Below are 25,536 nucleotides of genomic sequence, written 5' to 3'. Positions count from 1 at the left end.
AAGAAGTAATTGAAATATTTTATTTTAAAATTTTAAATCTCTAAATATCAAGTTGATTTTAAAATATTTTACATAAAGTAAGTATTAAAATATGTTATTTTATGTCAAAATTAAAAAATGTATTTCTTTCAAATTATATACTGAAATATGAAAATTACACATGTTAATTATACTAGAAAGTAAAAACATACCAAAAACAAATTACATTAAATTTTTTTCTCATATATAATGTTGATATAAAATTATGCTACATAGTTTTTTGTTATTAATATATATTTTTTTAAATATCATATATCAATTGTTATTAATATATATTTTTTTAATATCATATATCAATTTTATATTGAATATGAAATGAATTTTACCTTTCTTTTAAAATAAGCTATATAAATCTTCATATTGAATAGTGGAAAAATCACAATTCTCTTTATAATAAATATAAATAAAATTAAAAATTATTTTTTATCAATTACTTTATTTCATTTCTATATAAAGTTGATATCTCTCCCACTAACACAAAATATACTATTTATTTATTCTAGTTTTTAAAAGATTATATAAATAATAAAACATTATTATTAACTGCAAAACTGATAATGGTTCGTTAACATTTATGATCCCTACTGGTTAGAATATTTGCTTTGACTTAGTGAAAAACAATCACATATACAGTAAATACTGGATTATAATTGAATTTAACAAAAGACACTCTTCCTTTAATTACCGTTATACTTCACATTGAATTAAACATAAATAAATCTCTTCCCTTAAATGCCCATTTCTAATTTACAGAGGGCTGTGTATAATAACATACATGCTCATGCTCTGGGTTATGAAAAATAAAATACATGCTCACGCTATTCCATAACTTCTAATCTACACAGGGCTATAAATGGTATATTCCATAATTTATGATAAAATAATTTCCTACGGTAAAAAATTATAAGTAGAATTGTATTAAGAACTTACTGTTATGCCTTATAATCATACTATGCCATTATCGCTACAAAGATATATATCAAAACTATAATGTACTAATTAATTAATTATTTAACCTACTTAAGGACCAGGTGCAGTTTTCGCAGAATCCTCTTCTACCGATTTCTTCTTCTTTTTCATGCGGAAAAAGCAGAAGCAGACGCAACAGGGCCACTCACTTAAAAGCTTCATTCTCCCAGTAAAATATCTATTATCTGAGATCTATGATATTAATTGTTCTGGTAATCTCCACCACGAGCGAATGAAATATTCCCGTGCTCTGAAAATACGTAACAGAAGAAATTAGAGTATGCCGATCTAAGCTGCCAGAACAGACTCAACAAATAAAAAAACAAGTAATAGATTGAGATCGCAGCATTCAAAGATGTGTCAAAGAGATCATAGCCAAGCTTGTAAGAAAATATTGTACAGATTATTATTCAGCTCCGTTCAAGATTGGAGTACAAGACCTGTAGAAACTAAACCTCCTACTCCATTGTTAGACCACATCCTCTAAACAAACTATATTCTTATAATAACCATGGTCACATTTATCCACCATGAAAACTGGATCTCTTGGGCTTCAATCCATCTTCCTTATCAATCATAATAGAAAAGTAGATGCCAACAGAAGTGCTGAAAAGATTGAAACACTATGTCTGGTATAATATCAAAGCTAACTTGTACCAGAGTAGACTTGGTCATGGATATTTGGAATTGTACGAGGTAGCATAGGAATCTAACCTAGGAATACTATTGGATTGCTTTCGCTGTTGATACAATTATGTTGCTTGATATTCGTTTTTTTTTTTTTCATTTTAATAATTTAATTTTATTCTTCTATTAAAGATTTTTCATTTCCGATCATAACTATAATAGAGAACAAATGTACTAGGCACACCAGCATAAAGGGAAAAGGATTAGTGGAATATGATTTCAGCATAGGGAAAGGAACTATTTGAATATGATTTGAACATAGAACAAGGAATTATTAGCATATGAATTAAACAAACGAAAAGTGATATTTTTTTAATGTAATCAGTGTGGGGATTTTAGTATTTTAATTTTAATTTTGAATGAAATTATAAAATAAATTATTTTTTGTTCGTGTGATTAGACATTGTGAATATGAGATTTATATTATTTTTATGATTCAATATATTAATTTTATTTACATAAAGTTTGTGATACAGCTAAGGCATTTGGCAATTTTATAAATTTGATCAGTAAGAATTAACCACTCCATAACTCTATGAGAACCAAAGAATAAAGATAAAGATTTTTATTTTAAAATATTCAGGTTCATTCTATTTTGAGAGAGTTTAATGACTAAGCATAAGTATAGGCCAATCAAGCAAAGTAACTTGAAGGATTAAAAAAGAAAGTCTAATATCACTTAATCCCTTAAGTTTTGGTTAATATAATACATATTCTAATCAATTAATTTGGAAAAATATGTTAATAGGCATGTCATAAGGCATATAAAGATTTTGATGAAGGAAACATTAGGGAATTTACCTAAGTCTATTAACAAATGGGCATTGCATATACCATCCATTCTCTTGTTTTATTACTTTAAAGCAGTGTATTAGATTTAGGTTTGAAGAAAGAAAAATGAGGCAAAAATGTGTAATTTTTTCACCTAAATTTATTCTATAACACTCATTCAACACTTGGTTCATTTGGTTTGGTTAGGGTCAAAGACATTTTCTTTGGTCATTTAAATAGTGAAGTGGTGATTTTCTATTGGTTATTTTTGTGAAGTGGTCATTCTCTACTGATTGTTAGTGATGTTATGTATCTCTAATATATTTTGATAATGAGGAATCAGTAAGGAACAATCTCTTGTTATTTTTCTTTGTTAATTTTTTTTGTTGGATGCTAAGTGGAGTTTATTTGTATTTAGATGATTTGTATCTTTTTGGTTTTTTTCTAATTGGTTAACTATACAAAATGGGAGATGGATTTGTGCATTCTACCAAAATTTAATAATCTCAATAAATTACATATATAATGATAATATAATCTTGATACTCTCTTTGCCAACTTCAATTGGTAGTCACAAACATCAATATACCTCTTGAGACTCTATGATAATAGATATTTAATGCAAAAAAAATAAATCCAAAGCTTAAAAGAAAACCACTCATAATTCAACACAACAATTACTAACATCCTTAAATAATCTCAATCTAGCACGATGAATATAGGGAAATTAAAGAAAAGCACACAATTTATTAGCTATTTGAAAATATAAACTTAATGAATATGAAATTGTAAATATTAACCTAAGTGAAAATAAAGCAAGTCCAACTTTAATTAATTTTAATTTTAATTATTATTTTTTCACTAATCAATTTTTATTTTAAATAATTTTTTTTATTGATTTTATATTTATAGTAGGGTCACAAAATTTTTACTTAAGGATTTAGATTATTTTTTAAATGTATTGATGCATATTCTCTCAGCTACCGGAATTAACCAATATATTTTACTTTTGTGATGTCACCATACTTGCATGTGAGAGACTATAAAAAACCACATGTGCATCAAGAAGAGGAAACATAATTACAACCATCAAATCAAAGAACACACAGAAGGTTCACATAGTGTGGGTTAAGTCTCCAGTCCTGGTGTCAAGAGTGAGAAGTTACTTCATTAGTTGTTGCAAGAAGATGATGATTACATGATGTAATTTTACATTAAAGAGGTCAAAATTTGGATTTTGTGGACAATAAATTTTTTGAAAATAGAAAACTATTGACAATAGAGGATTTCATACATCATATCTCAACCTCATTAAAGTGAATCTAATCCTTGTTCCATTGCTACTTTCAAGTCCTGAGTTTTCTATTACTCATTTCTTTTAGTGAATCTAATTCTTGTTTCCATGCTGCACTTGACTACTGAGTTTTCTATTAATGTTTTTTTTGCTCATTTTTTTTGCATTTCTATTAGTCATTTCTTTCGGGGATTTTTTTTGCATTTGAATAGTTAAAACTGACTATGTTGTTTCCTTGTATCACATTTTGAAGTAATATTCCAATTTATTTAATAATATTTTGTTATAATATTAGGTTACTTTTCATCATTTTTAATATATATAAAAATTAGCTTATATAATAATATTTATTTTGAAAAATTAAATAACTAAAAATATATATTTTAAAAAATTGAAAAAATATATATTTTAGAATAATTAAAAATATATATTATTTTATTTATTAAAATATAAATAAAATTTAGAATGTAACTAGAGAATCAATATTTACAATTTAAATATAATTAAATTTTTTAATATACATATGCATAAGTTAAAAATGGGTAAATAACAAACTATTTTTCTAATAACTTAATCAAATCCAAAATACATAAATTAAATTTATTCCCCACAAATAACGGTTTTTAATCTTGAAATGATCCAACTTTTATGTCTACTTGTAGAAGACTTTCATAAACATTGATCTCTATTTGTAGTTTCATAAACAATACAAAATTATGAACCAACATGGAAAAATTATATCCTTATTTATCACTTAATTTTATACCTCATGTATATAAAGTCAATATATATATATAGTTATATTTCACAATCATATTAATATATATATGATTGAAGAATTGAGTAATAATTCAAATATATATATATATGAGATTGAATAATTGAGTAAATAATTCAAATTTATATAATCATCAAATGTTTAAAAGAGAATATAATAATAAATATTTTATTTCAATTTTTTTTTTCCAAAATAAATATGAATAAAATTTATTTTATATAGAAATTTAAAATTTTCCATCTTATTTATCATATATGCAAATTTTTTATATAGTAAGTTTGTTAGAGTCTTATTTTAGCAATATGATTTATCCAGATTTAGATATGGTGGTGAACGTAGCTAAAATAGATATATGCAATTATTGAATTGTTTTTTATATGTAAGTCAGAACTAACTTTGTAAAATCTTCTAACTACTTGATGTGTAAATAAATAGTGTCAAACATTAATATGCTATATCTTAATATTGATATTGAGAAGAAATTTGAAACCAAAATTACAGTTTGTAGACTCTAAAAAAAATAGATTAATTTTTTTTAATTTAATATATCGATTGTTTAGAGAGCATTCTTCCTGATTAATCACATTGAAAGGATTAGGTCGACCTTTGGAACAAATTAATGTGGTTCATCCTCAAGACAAGGTAAGAAATCAATTGATCTGAGAGAATAAATTGCAAGGATGCATCATTGTTCACCTTTAGTACCTGTTGGTGAAATAAAATTATTTAGTTAAAAACTAGCCCTGAAAGTGGATGGCTGATTCCCTGAATATTCAGGGATTATGGGAGTGGTAAAAAAAATTAACCGAGTCCATGTTCCATAATATTCGAAGAATTAGCAACTAGTTGTTATGTAATAAATAATTATTTATTCTTGAAACTATTGGAATTTATTAATTAAATAATAATATAATCTACAATCCTTTTAATGTGATTAATCAGCAAAGCCGCTCTTTAAATTATAGATCACAAAAACCTTAGATCTAACATATCAATTGTTATTTACTTAATTATAGAAATTAAAAATACAAATTTTCCCCTTAAAAATCCTAAAACCTAAACCTAAATTGCTAAATTTAAAAAACCATAGACATATTCTTGCACCTTTTGAGACCATTACTAGTAATATTTATTAGGATTGTAGAAGCACCGTCCACGATCATAATCAATTGTGACGCAGAATCGATCTTCCACTGCCACTGTATTTGTTCGAACTGTATCCATTTTCTTCGACATGGGCGCTGGGCACGGACGGTTGGTTGTCTCTTATGGGGGCGGCGGAGGGTATGGAGGAGATGGCGGGTGGGATGGAGAAATGTCTGGTGTTAGATTGCGGAGCTCAGATGGCACAGTATTTTTGGTGGGAAAGGATATGGCATCGCAGTCTCAAACTATAAAAAAATGTTGATGGAGGAGGCCGGGACTGAGACACCCATTGCTCTCGCTAATGTTTCAAGCGATATTTTTGTTGATTTTATCGAATATTGGAATCACCATAAACAGCATACACGCTCTCAGCTGACCCAACAGGAAGCCGAAAATCGGGAAGTGGAATACCTGAAACAGAAATATAAGGAGCCCATCCATCTGGATTCAAGAACCCTAATTTCTTGGATTCAAGACTCTTTTTGACGTGGCCTGTCGGGCTATTTGCGAGGTGATGAATGAGGAGATTCCAGAAAGGCTTTTTGAGCTGCTCAACGTTCAGGAGAGAGGATATGAGCGATGAAGTCCATCCACCAGAGTAAAGAAGGATAATATTAGATCTCTGGTCATCCGTATGTTTAATTAAAAAGGAAAACGTATGCCGAGATTAAAAAACAGTTTATGTTATTAAAAATTTAATTATTTAAAAATTTAAAATTTTAATTTTGCGTTAAGGAAATTTAAAAATAAAAATATAGAAATGGACATTAATCAGCATAAATTTATCTATCTAATATGATTAAAGAGGAATCATATATTACAAAATATAGTGTGTTATTTTTTATTATTTAAATTTTATTTTTAATTCTAAATTGAATATATATAAATAATTAATTTTATTTATTACCAGGTGTGGTAAATAATTGTGAGATTTATTTTTATTTAAGTTATAATAAAAAAAATGTTTGTAAGTATGTGTTTTATATTTTTTTAAGGCAGGAAACTTTTTGTTTTGAGATATTGCCAGATTAATGTTTAATAATATTTTATTAAAAAAATTAAAACATTTTTTTTATTATAAAAATGCAAATTTACTTTACAAATGAGTTTTATAATGATTTAGAATTTGTTTGTTTCATTTAGAAATAATGAAAATAATCCTTCACTCTTATAAGTTGGTTATTAAAATATGAAAAAAAATGTATTTGTTAAGTTTTATAATGATTTAGTTTTTTTTGTTTCATTTAGAAATAATGAAAATAATTCTTCACTATTATGAGTTAGTTATTAAAATATGGAAAAAAAATATTTGTTAAGTTAATGATGTATTTATAAAAAAAACAACAAATATCTTTTTATTATTTTTGGAATATCTACTAACATTGAGGAGGAAGGTGAACTAGATCATTTGCTTAGTTAATGATGAAATTTATTAAAAAAAATCAACAAAACCTTTTATATTATCTTTGGAATATTCACGAGGTTCACTTGAGGAGGAAGGTGAACTAGATAAATATTAGGCATATGTAACAAGTAAGAAAGGAAAAATCAAGGGAACATGAGGTTTTGAAGACTCATAAAAAAAAGTTCATTAAAATGAACACCTTGCTTAATGATGACACTTGGCTACTTGATGAAACAAACAATTTGTAAGATTTACAATTTTCATTATAACCAATGAAAATATTTTTGTGAGACTTGGGTCTTATTTTTAATTTCAACTACACCATTTTGTTGAGTTGTAAAAGCAATAATGTTTTGATGTTTAATATCATAGTTAAGTATGCAAGAAATTATTTTTTAATGAATTCCCCTTCATTATCAATTCTCAATATCTTAATACTTTTAGTATATCCATTTCCAATTATGGGTTGAAATTCTTAAAATTTAACAAAAGTTTTACTTTTGAGTTTTAAATAATAAACCCATGTTTTCTACTATAATCATCAATAAAAGTAAGAAAATAGATAGCATGAGATACAAAAGAAATTTCAAGTGGGCCACATATATGAAAACTATATGGTTGTTTGTAGATTTAGTATGTATTCACTTAACTTTATACTTGTGGGCTACTTGACTTGGCTAAGGAACTATGAGATCTCTTTTTATTTGAGTTATTTATTTATTGTTCATTGTTGTGATCATAGATCCTTCCCTTATCCTTGGAATATTTAAGAGGATCACTTGAAGATAAAGGTGCAATCAATCCATATTAGGCATAGAGCATGAAGAACGGGTAATTGAGATTGATATGGAAGTAACAAGTGAGGATGTCAAAGTGAAGGGGATCTGAGGTTTCGAAGAATCAAAAGAAGAAGAAAGTTCATTAAACTAAACATATTGTGAAATGATGACGCCTTGGGTAGATATATCAATTAAATTGTAAGCTTTAGAATCTTCATTAAAATAATCATTGAAAATACTTTTGTGAGACTTCGGTTCCAACTTTTTTCATTTGTCATGTTCCACATTTTCACTGCTTAAACATTTCTCTTCTTCATCGACAATTTGATTGGATTCAGGTTTCATCAACATCTTTTGTAGCAATTTTAGTTCTTCTTCACATTTCATCAATGTTTTACAGTCTCTTTTAGAAATCATTTCAAGAGACTGGTCTTCATCCTTGCATGAAACACAATCAATGTACTTTCCATCATCTGTAACACATCATGTATCCACACACCAATTGTTAGAGTTAAACCCAACATAATTGTTATCTTCCATTGACAATTCAGTCATTCATTGTGGATCTTCTGAACATTTTGTGGCGTTGTCTATGGGAATCGAACCCACGCTTATATAAACAGATTTCATTTCAGCATCATCATTGTCCTCACCAAGAATTGGTCTTGGTTCTGGTTCACAAATGCATACATTCATCTGAGTTATCTAGAGTTTTTCCGCCTCCCTTAATAAAATTTTCAACTTGTGATTTTATATTTTTGCAATTAACTACTTGATTGGCCATCTAGCTATCCTCTTCATTATCCATCCATGTTTTTGACTGTATAACAGCTCCATAAACACGTCATAGTGCTTTCAACTCAACGATCTCTTTTTTGAACTCTTCATTATGTACGCCAACTGTTATGGCATCATTGTGACTATCCATAGTCATCTTCATCTCCTTCTTCCCTTGCATAAGATCCTTTGTACTCTTCTTTCTTTGTTGCAAACAACTTCAATATCCCTTGTCTTTACAATACATTGATTAGACTTTGGGTGTCAAGTATAACAGAAAATGCATTGTTTTATACAATATATAAATATCTTCTTCATGACTTAACTATACATGACTCTTAAGTATTCATACATTTTCTTCCTTATTACATTTAGAAATTAATTCTTTAATTTCTAATCAATGCATATTATTCCATGCATAGTCAACATTACCTTTGACAAGAAACACCACACTACTTCCTATTTTGGTTTGAATGGCATTTTAGACTTCATTACACAATTTCTTCATGTAAAACTATGTACATTCTTTCTTCCATCCATGAGCTAGGATTTCAACATTAATTTTGCAATTTTCCTTTAAATATTTTATCTCACTTCTACATAAGCACTTGCGGCCATGATTTTATTTTGACCCAAACAAACTTCACAAACCATCAATTTCGCAATAAAAATCTCACCACCACTAAGTCTTTCTGATCCAATATTAGTTACCTCTCAAATTAAACACACCTTATCACTCCATCTAATACTTTCACATGCTTTATATTAAAATAATTTAACATTTTATAAAATCACTCTATAAAAAATGATTTACACGTTTATTTTTTAAAGCCTATAATTTAAGCATGTAAAAGCATTATATAACTTCTTTAATCATAAAGGCTTGTCTTTGACTTGGATGTACACAAACCACGCAGGTCACAATTTCACAAAGACCTCAAATAACATTTTCCACAAAAATTATAATAACGTTTTCAATTTTTACTCGCTTAACCTTGGAACTGTGGGTTATGGCCCCATTGTGTTTTAGTTTTTTTGGCTCTAAATGAATTGGTCAACTTCAAGCCACATGTTGGTGGCTATAATTGTCCTAGTTTTTGGTCTCTATCTGATCCAAAACACACCACTTTAATCTATGTTTTAACCCTAAAGGCCTATCTATTCCTGTATTTTTTCTCAATTGCAAAAATTCTTACACTCCTCTTATGTTTTTCATATTCAAAGGTTATATATGTACTTAATCATTAAAATACAGATTTTATATCCTAAAATGTCTTTGCAACTAATATATTCCTTTCCTAAGTAATTCGATGGAACCAAAGTGTTAATCTATGTGAAAGATTGGGTTGGTACAGGAATCACGCTTATACCGGTCAGTGTTCCTACACTTTCGAGGCAGTTGTCAATTCTTTGTTTGACTCATCGCTTACAGATGAGACAACTCAGTAGACCACACAAATTTCATGCTTAGAGATCAATTTCCTTGCTGGGCTCGGCATTTAGAGAAGAAGGAAAGATATGAAGGCTGGACTTCGACTACAAAACCCCTGTTTAAACTTTTTACGAACAACCAAAGGCCTAATATATCATGCTACTATATTTTTTGTTGTAGCCAAGAGCTGAAGTATGTATTTAATAGGGTTTCTCTATAGATGTTAGGGAGTGATGTTATATTAAACTTTTTCTACCATTTTTAATCTCTGAATATCACCATTTCTGGGCTGGATCGGGGATCCACAATGTGGATTTTCTCTTTTTGAAACTTAATACAAAGGAACATGCCAGTTGTGAAGTTCTTTGTCTCGATATCGTTGTGGTGCTCCATTTGAGTGCTTGAAGTTTTCCATTTCGTTACAGGGAAATGAGCTAGTTTGTTAAGGCCCAACCAACCCAGCTCGTTCTCCCTCCGTTAAAGGTGCGATAGATTTATTTTTATGCAAGGTTAATGAATTAGATCATGTTTGGATTCTTTTATAGCTGATGGAATTTAATTTCTTGCAAGTTGCGTGATCTGGAACTAGGTGTGTGCGTGGTTCATTTGCATTCACTTTTATTTCCTTCCATTATTTCTTTCAAATGTGTGCTGCCTTTTTCTTTACAAAGAAAATGTACATCTGGCTTCCTACACTGGTGTGTTTTTGTTTTAGCAAGTTGGAAGTTTCCTTTATTCATTGCAGCCAGTTATTCGTATTTCTGCAGGTCTATTATTCTTTTTGCAAATAGTGTTTGGCTTTTTAGTGAAGCATATTCCAATATTCAAGTTCATATTTAGATTTGATTAATGCCAATAATATTTCACTAAAATATTGTTACATTATTTGGGTTTGTACCTGCACTTGTTGCTAGACTTAATATTGAATTTATCAGAAGGATTCCTTGAGTTAAAATGATTATTTGTATAACGTTGCAGATCTAATTTATTCAATGAACAATCATTTAAGGAAATGAAAGCAATTTTCATTTCCGAGCAGGCGATTAGTCAATAATTCATTTTTCTTATAGATGTTCACTTTACAGTTCCATTTTCACCTTGCATTTATTTTCTTAGTTAACACACTTTTATTTCTTGCAACTGATTTGGAAACCAAGTATAGGAACTCTGGTTTCCTAGTACAAGAACCTCTATTCTAGTAAAGGAAGCTTTGTTCTAGTACAAGAATTGACATTCCGAGTACAGGAATAGAGTGCTCTAGTACAAAGGCTCAAAGCTCTTGTATGCATGTCAAGATCTTTAGTAAGGGCCCAATATACATACTTCCAGTATAGAAGCTTCACTCTAGTACAGGAACAACGTTCTAGTATAGGAACCTTGTTGCGGTATAGGAACGACAACTTGGTATAGGAAGGAAAATCTTGAGGAAGACAGACATCCTGATTAGTTGGATCATTCTTTTGTCTTACAACCATACTGAAGAGAATCTCAAATAGTTATTTTATCGATTCAGATTGTTCATGACGAATTGAGAGTTTCCTTTATTTGAATTTCTACAAAGCACATTCTTTTCATTCAGCACCAGAGTTTTCTTGGTATTCATTGTCGTGTGATCTTTCCTTTCAATTCTGCAATTTGTAATCAAAGAAGTAGGAATACATATATTTATGATGTTGAGGAATGATGCTACATTGCCCTATCTTACTCTATGATGATATGCTTGGTTCTCACAGATGTTGATTGATGCATGAAAATATATGTTGCTATTCTTTTATGAACATGGATTGAGGCTCTTCTTACTAAGGGAAAGAGCAAGTTGGCCTTGATGAGGTCAAGAGGATGAGTTCAGAGAAGATCTCTATGGAAAATCTTATGTTGCATACTTGGTCATAGGTTGATGATATTAAAGCTCCAATGTCTTATCTTGCAAATTGATGATGAAAATGTGCATGTTGTTGTTCATGTTGCTACTGACAGATGCTTATGGTGCAGATCCTATATGGTGTATGATAGTTGTTGATGATTATCATGGTATTATTGAGGTTTTTTTTTTTTTTATTTATTTATTTATAAATTCCATATTGGTCACTTGATGTAAAGGTCATGTAAATACCTATGTGATAAATCATTGTAAGATTCAGTCATGTATGGACTATTTTAGTTAAGTCATATAACCCCACCTTTTTTGGCATGTGATGTAGTTTGTAACCCCACTGTTTTGGGTGATCAATGTAAGCATGAGTCATTATTGATAGGAAATGGCATGTTTGGTTGAGTCATAGAGACATGTACTTCTTTTTATTTCTTCAGAAAATTCAGCATGTGCTCAGGGGGAGCATGGTCAATATTAAGTATTCATACTCAACAGATCAGATCTACAATGGTCATGTCAATAGAGGGAGACAAGCCTTCATTCAACATTGGTCAGCCCTTTTCCCTTGATGTTAAAGGGGGAGAGAATGTTGGCGCTTAGAGAATGCTTGGTATACTTACAAATGTGTTCATAGGTACCTCCAGGTGGTGCTGACGAAACCCCAAAGTGGTTGCCATCAATTCCAAAGGAGGAGATTTTTGGCATTATGACAAATGTGTTGTCCTTGATGACAACCTACTTAATAAACATGTCAACATGATGGTAGCAGGATGAGTATTCAGGCCAATACAAATGTGACAAAATGATTGGACAAAGGAATAACAGTTGAGAGACAGAGGAATGATGAAGGTGATGTTTTGATAGGTAAACATGTGTTCTATGAAGAAAAGCCACGTACACATGCAAGTATGAAGAAGAAAATGCTTGTATAGTTTCCACACCATGGTATTTTAAATACCAAGGGTGTTTACCATGGTATTGACCCATAGTATTCAACCCAACAATGGATATTTGATCCCGTCTAAGAAACCATTGACATTACTAAGGATTTTACCTATGGTATTGGATCAAGCCTAAGTTATATAAGGATATTAAGATCAAAGTGTTTGGCTATGCAAGTAATGAATATTTCATGAATGGTTAGACGTAAAGTAAGTGTGCATGTAATGGGCTATTAATGAATTGTTTGGTTAGAAACTAAGCATGCACCATCGAATTTGAGGATGGATGAAATCCAATAGATATGAAATGACTATATTGATAATGGATTGATTTGATATGTAATATTTATGACTGACACATGTTTTATTATGTATGTCAAGGGATGGGTTTGTTCTGAAGGTCTGATGTGCAACGAAGCCTTAAGTCAAAAATGGCATATCTTTACGTGGGTTTGATAACCTGAAAGGCACGTATATATGCAGGTTTAATGTTGGTAATTCGTGTGTTGATTATGTAGATCTATACATAGGTTTGATTCCTGAAGAGCGAATATACACACAGAATTGTTTTGTGGAAATCACGTATATAAGCTAGGGTTTTGCAGAATAATATGTTTGACGACTCTAATCAGTCTTGTTGTGTTTTTGTTGTCTGTCAATGAAGTCTTACTTGATGATTTAAGTTTAATAGTGATGATTGAGGTTGAAGTGATTGATTGAAGAGTGATGATGCTGCCAGTTGTATGTGATTGAAGATCCATTATGGTTCTCTGATTATTTTCGAATAATTCAGTGGTTCAGGGTGTAACTCAGTGTTTGTTTCAAAATGACAATGATTCAGTTTTAGGGTTCAAATTTTTGAGATATGTACATAGGTATGCTTCAAGGAAGTCACATATACACATAGTTTTTCTAAAGTAGCATATATATTCTAACATTTTATTAATCAGGGTGTTCAGTTGGTTCAATGAGATGATGCAGTGTTTAGGTTTAGTATTGGTATTCTAGTTACAGTGATCTAATTGCTTTAGTTGTTTGAGAATAAGTTGATTGATTTGGGTATCAATTGGTTCAATGATTGGTTGATTCAGTTGGTTAAATGATTGAATGATTTTTTGGAGTGATTAGGTTTAGTTTTGATATTTGGTATTGGGCTTAAATAATGGTAAATGGGTGGAGTCTGAAAATTTGATGAAAAGTGGCCTACAAGTTGTGATGTTTTGTATTAGGTGGATCTAGTGTGAAAATTTTTGAAACGTGGTCCACGATGGTGCTGTGGGTGGGATCCTTCAGTAAGGGAGTTGAAGCTTCCTTCCAATGGTAGCTAGTAAATTAGTTCAGGGGGTAAGAGCTCCCTTGCGGTGGGTGTTGATAAATGAATTTAGGGGGTTGGATCTCCCTTCTAGTGGGTGCTGGAGAATGAGAAAAGGTTGTAGCCTTCTGCAGGTGGGTCTCTGCGTGCAGGTATGATTATGCGCCAACACAAGATTGTAAAAAGGTTTTCTTAATAATGAAAGAAGACAGAGATGACCTCAGCGGTGGTTTTCTCCCACATTCGGTTTCCACCTAATATCTTGGTGTTCATGTGTGTCTCTTATGTGTGATGGTTTATTGTTTTCTCACTACACATAGTTACTGTTCAACAAATGCTTAATGCGTTTCCGATACACTGGTTCAAGACAAACAAATGATGAATTAATTGAAAAGTAAGTTAACTAGATATACGTTAGTTGTCTGCATAACATTCGTGTATATACGTATTTCTATTATAGTAAAGTCACGTACATAAAGAAGAATAAGAAAATAAAAGTTTAAGTGAGTTTTAAATATTGATTCGCCCCTCCCCCCTCTCAGTGTTTTTCCCAACATTAAAGAGAGAGAGGAATGAATCCATTAAGAGTGAGAGAGAGAGAGAGTAACATATGAATTAATTGAGGGGAGTTACATATGACATGACTGAGTCTCATGATTTATAGACTTGAATTTATTTTAATAATAATAATAATAATAATGATAAAGTCGAAATTGAACTATTAAAATTGATTGATGATCAAAAGGGATTTTCCATCAGCAATACTTGATTACCAATTGATGCAAGGTGATTTACTATTTTTGGCAATTCATACTTCAGACTTTCTATTTTTTATAAATTCTATTTTTAGAGTTTCTATTTTTAGAAATTCTATTTTTAGATTTTCTATTTTAGAAATTATATTTTTAGACTTTCTATTTTTAGAAATTCAAATTTTTAGACTTTCAATTTTTACACTTTCAATTTTTAGAAATTTATCCCCGATTTGCCAATTTTCAACATTGAATTCAAAATTTGAGATTTTAGTTAGATTGTGCAAAGTGAGATTTTCCCATTTAAAACTTGCTTAGTTAGACAAACCATAATTATCTTTGTCAGCTTTCTTTTCACATTCATAATTGCATATGCCTTCCTATATCTTTTATGTACTTTCAACTATGAGATATCCTATTATTTGTAGCCATCATACTCTTAGGTGTACTTTACTTACTAGATATTACACCCACCACCCACCACACATGGGTGACATCAGAGGCATCATCGAACAAACTAGCAATATGGCTACAAAGATGAGCTTCTCTAGCTCAGCTTAGAGAACACTTCGGGATTTATTCAAATAGAGATATTAGATGGAACGGTATTGCGCAGTGCAGTAGAATAGTCGATACTAGAATGGGTACTGCTCGTAGCGCATGAAACAGTCAGTGAGTTGAACCTGAGCACCGATGGCATTGTTGCAAATGCCCTCGATGCGGACGCTGAGGTCAATAAGGCAGGCCTGGCAATCAGACTGAGAACGTCCCCCATTGCAGATTCAAACTCACCTCGCCTGCAACACTACCCACGACGACAACTAGTACCATTACAGATAATGGAAGGCCAAATGACCCGACCGCCATGGCTGCCAAAAACGAAATAATCTCACGTCTAATAAACCCTTCAAATGGCAAACCTTACTGGGATGCTTATCAGTCTGTGCCTCCATTTTATAGGCCTCGCGGCACATGGTTCCGTGGGTAGGATAACCTCCGTCACGTAAACGATGATGTCGGATAATGTCACGCGTCGTGAGTGGAGAGAAACAAACAAAAGCTTCATTTCGTCCACCGTCATCAGAGGAGGGGGATATGTTACATGCTTCGAGTATTGTCTTTAAATAAATTATAATCTTCTATATTCCGTTCGTACTATATGTTTTTGTCAAACATGCCAATTCACGCATAAAATAAAATAAGTTATGTGCAGTAATTAGGCATGAAATTTCAAATTTATTTTGCCATTCAAGTGAAAATATAAGACATTTATTTGTTTGTCACCTTTATCATTTTACATTTTATGCAGATTTGAAAGTGTGAAAATCTTTTACATTTTTATATAAAAATTTCACTATCAATCAAAATAAAAATCTAATTCAAGAAATATTCCTCGAGAAATTCGTCAGGTTCCCAAGTACTTAATTTGTAAAATAATCAATATTTTTTTCCCTAAGTAATAATAAATAAATAAATAAATAAATATATATATATATATATATATATATATATATATTTAGATTTTAGTGTTCAAACCCTCTATTTTGGGTATTGCTGGAGCAGGTTGCGGATTATACCATCGGAATGTTGAAGTTAGATTAAAAACCAGAATTGCTACACGATACCAGGAAGCTGGAGGGTCTTATTGTATGGCATTGAAATAATGACTTAATTAATACCATACTAACCACATTACTAATACCATACTAACGACATTGAAACAATTAGTTATATTTAACTAATAACATACCAACAAGGCCGCACCAGAAACTCTGAATCTGTCTTGCAAGGTATAAGGTGAACACTTATCCATGCTCTGATTTATGATGTGTATCACATGGATTTAAGTTTTCATCCGACAGCACGCCATAATTGAAGTGTAATTTTAATATATCCTTGTCAAATAAAGGCTGCAGCAGAAAATACCTGCTACCACCCATCAAATTCCAGGCCTACATGTATTACCCACCATGATAGCAATAATGAAGACGGTAATAATATTATTGAATGGCATAGTGTGTTCGTAGTTACTAAGTATATGGCCTAATACATAAATATGTATATATTTCAAATGAATACAATATTTATTATCTTAATATACATCATCTAAATATATATTGTAGTGATTTATTTTATTAAAATATTGGTTTAATAATAAAATTTAGAACGTGTATTAAATATTGATTAATTTATTACAGTAGATTTTTTTGAAGTCTTATAACTATTAATTATATAAATTGAATGAGATCCTTAAGGTAAGTTTTTTTTAATAAAAATATTAATTTATTTTAAAGTATTATTAATTTGTTTTTAAGATAGACATATTAAGCATTATATTATATATAAAAAAGTAAGATAACAAGTTTATATGTTATTCATTCGTTATTAGAGAAATTAGACAAATCACATTGTAAAATTGACTTAATTGACTTAGAATTTCATAATGGTAATAGAAGCTACTACAGGGCTATATGCTATATGGTATTGTTAATTTTGCAACTAGGGTCAAATTCCATATTGGACAGCTTAGATTCCATACTAACATGGATATTGAAATATTTTATTTATGGTCCACATTGTTTATATTAAGATGTTTTGTTGTTTTTAGTATATTTTTAAATAAATGTTTCCCTCATAAAAGTAGAAAGCATGTATCTATGGAATAAGAACATTCTCTCTGTGCATCCATACATTGAATTTCTTTTTGTTATTAATATCATTTTAAAATTCTACATGTCAACTCAGTATTAACCATTGAAAGAATTACACATCTCCCTCATATGCTCTATTAGAAAGTACTAATAGAATAACAAATTTCTCTCTCTCATATAATTGAAATATTTTACCTAATACACATATTAAAATACAGATTTCTAGCATACTAAGAAGTAATTGAAATATTTTATTTTAAAATTTTAAATCTCTAAATATCAAGTTGATTTATAATATTTTACATAAAATAAGTATTAAAATATGTTATTTTATGTCAAAATTAAAAAATGTATTTGGTTCAAATTATATACTGAAATATGAAAATTACACATGTTAATTATACTAAAAAGTAAAAACATACCAAAAACAAATTACATTAAATTTTTTTCTCATTTATAATGTTGATATAAAATTATGTTACATAGTTCTTTTGTTATTAATATTTTTTTTAAAGATTATATATAAATTTTATATTGAATATGAAATGAATTTTACTTTTCTTTTAAAATAAAGTATAAATCTTCATATTGAGTAGTGGAAAAATCACAATTCTCTTTATAATAAATATAAATAAAATTAAAAATTAATTTTTATCAATTACTTTATTTCTATATAGAGTTGATATCTCTCCCACTAACACAAAATATACTATTTATTTATTCTAGTTTTTAAAAGATTATATAAATAATAAAACATTATTATTAACTGTAAAACTGATAATGGTTCGTTAACATTTACGATCCCTACTGGTTAGAATATTTGCTTTGACTTAGTGAAAAACAATCACATATACAGTAAATACTGGATTATAATTGAATTTAACAAAAGACACTCTTCCTTTAATTACCGTTATACTTCACATTGAATTAAACATAAATAAATCTCTTCCCTTAAATGCCCATTTCTAATTTACAGAGGGTTGTGTATAACAAAATACATGCTCATGCTCTGGGTTATGAAAAATAAAATACATGCTCACGCTATTCCATAATTTCTAATCTACACAGGGCTATAAATGGTATATTCCATAATTTATGATAAAATAATTTCCTACGGTAAAAAATTATAAGTAGAATTGTATTAAGAACTTACTGTTATGCCTTATAATCATACTATGCCATTATCGCTACAAAGATATATATCAAAACTATAATGTACTAATTAATTAATTATTTAACCTACTTAAGGACCAGGTGCAGTTTTCGCAGAATCCTCTTCTACCGATTTCCTCTTCTTTTTCATGCGGAAAAAGCAGAAGCAGACGCAACAGGGCCACTCACTTAAAAGCTTCATTCTCCCAGTAAAATATCTATTATCTGAGATCTATGATATTAATTGTTCTGGTAATCGCCACCACGAGCGAATGAAATATTCCCGTGCTCTGAAAATACGTAACAGAAGAAATTAGAGTATGCCGATCTAAGCTGCCAGAAAAGACTCAACAAATAAAAAAACAAGTAATAGATTGAGGTCACAGCATTCAAAGATCTATAACCATGCATGCGTCAAAGAGATCACAGCCAAGCTTGTAAGAAAATATTGTACAGATTATTATACAGCTGTGTTCAAGATTGGAATACAAGACCTGTAGAAACTAAACCTCCTACTCAATTGTTAGACCACATCCTCTAAACAAACTATATTCTTATAATAACCATGGTCACATTTATCAACCATGAAAACTGAATCTCTTGGGCTTCAATCCATCTTCCTTATCAATCATAATAGAAAAGTAGATGCCAACAGTAGCGCTGAAAAGATTGAAAAACTATGTCTGGTATAATATCAAAGCTAACTTGTAACAGAGTAGACTTGGTCATGGATATTTGGAATTGTACGAGGTAGCAGAGGAATCTAACCTAGGAATACTATTTGATTGCTTTCGCTGTTGATACAATTATGTGGCTTGATATTCGTTTTTCTTCATTTTAATTTAATTTAATTTAATTTTATTCTTTTATTAAAGAGTTTTCATCTTTTTTAATCATAACTATAATAGAGAATAAGTGTACTAGGCACACCAGCATAAAGGGAAAAGGATTAGTAGAATATGATTTCAGCATATGGAAAGGAATTATTTGAATATGATTTGAACATAGAACAAGGAATTATTAGCATATGAATTAAACAAGCGAAAAGGGATTTTTTTTTTTAATGTAATCAGTGTTGGGATTTTAGTTTTTTTATTTTTTATTTTGAATGAAATTGTAAAATAAATTATTTTTCAGTTTTGGGATTAGATATTGTGAATATGAGATTTATATTATTTTTATGACTCAATAATTAATTTTATTTACATAAAGTTTGTAATACAAAGTATTTGGCAATTTTATAAATTTGATGAGGAAGAATTAAGGATTCCAATTCCTTAACTCTATGACAACAAAAAAATTAAGAGAAAGTTTTTTATTTTAAAATATTGAGCTTCATCCTATTTTGAGACAGTTTAATGACTGAGCATAAGTATACGCAAATCAAGCAAAGTAACTTGAAGGATTAAAAAAGAAAGTCAATTATCACATAATCCCTTAAGTTTTGATTAATAGAACCCATATTCTAATCAATTAATTTGGAAAAGTATGTTTATGGGCATGTCACAAGGTATATAAAGATTTTGATCGAGAAAACATGAGGGCATTTACCTAAGTCTATTAACAAATGGACATTGCATATACCATCCATTCTCTTGTTTTATTACTTTAAATTAGTGTATTAGATGTGTATTAGATTTAGGTTTGAAGAAAGAAAATTAAGGTAAAAGTGTGTAATTTTTAGTATCTAAATTCTATAATATCATTCAAGGCTTGGTTCATTTGATTTGGTTGGGCATGGAATAGTTGGAACCTAGTTTTTTTATTGGTTTCTTTGTTAATTTATATCATGGATTGGTTGGTCACTAATTTCATACAAGCTATTACATTCCTAGGGTTAAAGGCATTTTCTTTGGTCATTTAAATAGTGAAATGGTGATTTTATATTGGTTATTTTTGTGAAGTGGTCATTCTCTACTGATTTTTAGCAATGTTTTGTATTTCTAATATATTTTGATAACGAGGAATCAGTAAGGAACAATCTCTTGTTATTTTTCTTTGTTAATGTTTTTTGTTGAATGCTAAGTGGAGTTTATTTGTATTTAGATGATTTGTATCTTTTTCTTTCTTTCTAGGTTAACTATACAAAATGGGAGTTAGATTTGTGGATTCTACCAAAATTTAATAATATCAATGAATTACATATATAATGATAATATAATCTCGATACTCTCTTTGCTCTTTGCCAACTTCAACTCATAGTCACAAACATCAATATACCTCTTGGGACTCTATGATAATAGATATTTAATGCAACAAAAGAAAAAAATCAAAAGCTTAAAAGAAAACCACTCATAACTCAACACAACAATTACTAACATCCTTAATACTCTCAATCTACCACGATGAATATAGGGAAATTAAAGAAAAACACACAATTTATTAGCTATTTGAAAATATAAACTTAATGAATATCAAATTGTAAATTGTTGGCTTGTTGAGGCCTGACCTAGGTTCAAAGGTGATTTAACCAAACAAATCCTGGTACTACTGGCCCTTTCAGCAACAGTGTGCGGAGTGCGGACTAAGGTCTCACTCGAGGTAGTATGGGAGGGTGCTAGAACCAGGTTTCCGCACCCTGGAGATGTCTGATGGTTTCAAGTAGTCCGCGATTCGACCCGACGCACACGTTGCTATGCGCACTTACTCATTCCTCGCAGCCTACGATGCTGCCTTTGCGCAACCCTACTCAGGGGCCGAACAATGTTATTACCCAAGTCCTTACTAGTAATCCAATATTAATTGATTAAGTTACCTTATTTGTATGCTTTCAGTTATACTTAGCAATATTTACAATTCATACAAGTGTGCGCAGTAAAGAAACAGTATATTCGCAAATGATATCAAACATATAATAACTCAGACAGATACACAGAATTTGTAAGAAAACCTTTCTTTATTAATCTCTTCTCTGATTACAGACTCGACTTCACCCTGTGCACTCAGTTGCAGGGATCCGTGCACTCAAATGCGGACTCTGCTAGGCCTCTGCGCACTCAACTACACAACCTTCTCCTACTCTACGACCCAAAGACACACTTCGCATTGTGACTCAATCACTTAGACTTCTCATTCTTCTCTTTTATTATCTATCTCCTCTCTACACTTAGAGTCTCACTCTATTTATACAATCCCATGGTCAATGGACCATGGGTAGGTCTATCTAGCCGACATTACATTACAAAACTAGAGCGGACAACCCTATGACTCTATTATCCTTTCGCGCCCTGCACCCACAATTCGCGAAGCTTTACAACAAGATCAACTCAAAACTTGGGCTTTGAGCCCCAAAACATGCCGTGGGGGGGATTCCATGCCCAACAGGCCCCCAACACAAACATTGTGACTCGCCCTCGAGTCACTCTGTCAGCGTGACGATCCTTGTGCAGAGTCCCTCCAACTATTCTCGAATGGTACTGATATCCACAACGCATTGAACTACTGCTTGCTGAACCTGCTGCATCTGTTCTTCTGAGACCTCTATGTCCGGCGTGCCTCCCTACATCTACACTTGTTGTGGCCACAACCACCACCCTATGAAGACCTGCCCTAGTGGCAAATTTGAATGGGTCCCCTAGACGTTTGACCTTTCGTTTCTAACTGGAGTTGTTGCATGGAATTATGTCTTCTAAGCTGAATGATCACGCCCCCTTTATAAATCTCTACGGAATGACTTGTTTATAACCCAGTCTAGCCCTTCATTCATGTTCTTTCATCGAGACTTTTCTCAATCCTCATAAACATTCATGGTACTCTATGCTTGCACATATAACCAACCCCCACTCTTTACTATGGGTGTATATGGACTCAACCCTCAAAACCTTCTATCGCATCCTTATTTCTATATCAATGCTTTGATAATAGAAATACTATACAAATATGCATAACTTACCCTTTTCGCACTTCCTCAGTCTTTACACATCTCTCGATGCATGCCTTCATCGCTTATCACAATTGCTTGTCCATGCCTTCATCGCTTATCGCAATCGCTTGTCCATGCCTCCATTGCATATCACTTTTCGCATTGGCAAAGGCTAAAGGTCCATCTCCCATGAAAAACTATGATGCGATCAAGTCTCCAATCGCATCACATCTCACAATCGGCGCTCTCAACCAGTACATAGGCCCAAGATTCAAACATCTCGTGATATGGCAGACCCGCTGGGATCATTAACCACAACATATATATTTTCAGGTCCGGCTTATCGCATATAACAATCGGTGGAACCCAAGGTTTTTACATAAGGCGCTCTGTGACATTGGCGGACCCGCCGGAATTATTAACCATAACGCATATACTTTTCAGGTCCGGCCTATCGCAAATCGCAATTAGCGGAACCCAAGGTTTATACGTAAGGCGTGATGCAATATGGCGGACCCGCTGGGACTATTAAGCACAACATATATATTTTTCGGGTCTGCTTCCCCCAATCACAAATCACAATCAGTAGTCGATGACAGTAAAGCGACATGAGATATGCGAAGGGGCGATCGGTGGACTCAACGATAATTATAGACCCGGGTGCATAATATTTGAAGTCTGGCCTTATGGTTCAGCTGTAGGTTTTCTTGTGTATTCCCATGTGTCCCAATATAGTGTTGTGGTTCGGGTCTTTTAAAGGAAAATCTGATAAAATGAATGGTCCAGGTTCAACGGCTTATTAATTTTGGTTGCTTTGCATTGTGAGATTAAATGGAAACTGTGACTAAAGGAAAAGTTTGTTTGTGGGCATGTCTGTCATATTTCTCATAATCATAGCTAATATGAACTATTTCTGCAGGTGAGGGCTCAGAGAAGAAAGGCAAGTTCGAGTGGACCTGATAACAAATAAATGCGATTTATATCAAGATGACACCTCTACACCACCGATGTCAATATTGCAAAGGCATACTCTGCAAAAAAAGGGTACGAACTGCCATAGTGCATAATGGAGGCACGCTCTATGTTCAGTGGAAGCACTCATGACAGCGTTGATCCATCAAGATGTTATTACCTCTAGATACACCTTAAATCATGCCAGATGTGGGATGATGAGCGCAGTCTCTTCAGGTTCATTCAGGAAATAATAGGGAATAACGTCCACTCCATACAAGTGCAAAGAGATGATACACAGTCACACTCTTTTAATCAACATCCTTTCATTTCCCCTAGAAAATAAAAACACCCCAGCAAATGTAGCCTCAATGTGTTGGCAGTTTGACGGACCGTTCTACATCCGTATATTTTAATTTGTATATTGAATAATCCAGGAAGATGGAGGGTCAAGGGGATACAGAGGGTCAATTTTTTCCTGCATAAGTATTACCCCCGGATATGGAAGGGGGACTTTTTTTTGGGCAGAATAGCTTTTGATTTATTGTGCTAATAAAGAAGACTATTTGGGTCAAGAAGGAGCCTATTTTCAAATTTATTTTCCTCTTCTTTCATGTGTTTAGAATCAGGGTGTTGTTGCTGGCATAAATATAAATGTCTTTTGTTTGTGCATATTGATAACGATATACCTTATTCCTAGTCTTGGTTATTTGAATGTAATTCTTCATCATGGTTAACTCATGAGCGGTCCCCAATTCAAAACTATATTAAACATCAGTTGCAAGTTTATTTGTAGGAACAGAAATGTGCATTCTTGTATGAATAATCAGATTGCAATTAAGCTTTAATACAACCTTCTTCATCTTTGAACTCAGTAATTAATTCATTTGGACTTGGAATCTATATATGATGTTTAATCTCTTTTATTATGCTCCTACAAGATAGATTAGAATAGTTAAGATTAGTATAAGTAGGTAGAATTAGTATAGATAGGACTTAATATATATAGGTTAGTTGTTTCTTTTGTTGATTTAACTGAAGTCTTCCTCTGGGGAGCAATCTTTCAACACCTATAATAGTTTACGGGATCCTTTAAAACCCATTGGAACTAGCCACTCCAAATGAAAGAAGATCTAATTGGGACCTGCAATCAGGTTAGTTCCCCTTGTTGGCATAGCGAAAATTCGCCACATCAACATGCGTGCATCCCCTATATGTGCGTGAGCTTTCCTTCGATATGCGTCGTGATTGTGAATGATCCAGGTGGATCCAGAAAGACACACAAGACAAAGAGGGTTTATGAACGCTCAAAAATCAAAGTGTTCAGAATGATGTCAACCCAGGACCAAAGCGTAGATCTCACTATCCTAATCGTGGAGTTGTGAACGAAAATTCAATCCGAGTTCAGATGATGAAGTTATCACGAAAAGAGTTTGCCTTTGTTCCTTTGAAAATGAGGCATTTTGCCCTAAAAATGGACTTAAAGCCTTTAAAATGAAAATCGCAATCGGAGGGTCCAAAGGGGCAGATTAAAGGCTGGCAGGATGAACCCTCGATCAGCGATCTCCAACTAATCGTAATCAAGGGCAGGCAATCGGCGATATCTGGACTTTAGAACCAGCGATAGAGTGATTGCCGATATTGGTGTTGGCGATCGGCGTCATCGTATGCCAAGGTATCGGTGAAGAACCCCAAGCCGTAGCGATAGCGATATGCGATGTGATCTCAGTCATTGGATTAGAAACTGATCAAGAGCCAGGATTAAATCGGCGGTCGGGAGATCAGTGATCCCAGATACTAAGGGGTGATGCGATAGCGACATGCAATGCAATATGGACTGTTTGATTAAGGAACAGATCAACAGTCCAGATCTAATCGACATATCGACGATCGGCGGATCGACATATCGATGATCCCCCAATATATAGGGCCATTGGCATCAGAGATATGCGATTGCGATATAAT

The 25,536-nt window shown here is 31.7% G+C and overlaps 1 long non-coding RNA gene across 2 annotated transcripts; it reads right to left on the bottom strand.

Annotated features, from left to right (window-relative positions):
• Positions 1-887: 887 nt before the first annotated feature.
• On the bottom strand, positions 888-19,270 carry LOC149172114 (uncharacterized). Of its 2 annotated transcripts, none has more exons than XR_016259607.1 (2): positions 19,163-19,270; positions 888-1,258 (listed from the first exon to the last, which is right to left on the bottom strand). It is a non-coding gene; the product is annotated as an uncharacterized LOC149172114 (long non-coding RNA). The 2 variants fall into 2 exon arrangements; XR_016259608.1 differs by lacking the exon at positions 19,163-19,270 and adding an exon at positions 1,449-1,491.
• Positions 19,271-25,536: the final 6,266 nt, after the last annotated feature.

Source organism: Pinus tabuliformis, chromosome 4_2 (assembly GCF_031772625.1).
Source record: "Pinus tabuliformis cultivar Carrire ecotype Pingquan chromosome 4_2, CPIR1, whole genome shotgun sequence".
Taxonomy (NCBI): Eukaryota; Viridiplantae; Streptophyta; class Pinopsida; order Pinales; family Pinaceae; genus Pinus; species Pinus tabuliformis.
The sequence above is the reverse complement of the archived record's forward strand: the minus strand, read 5'-3'. Positions and strand labels throughout refer to the sequence as shown.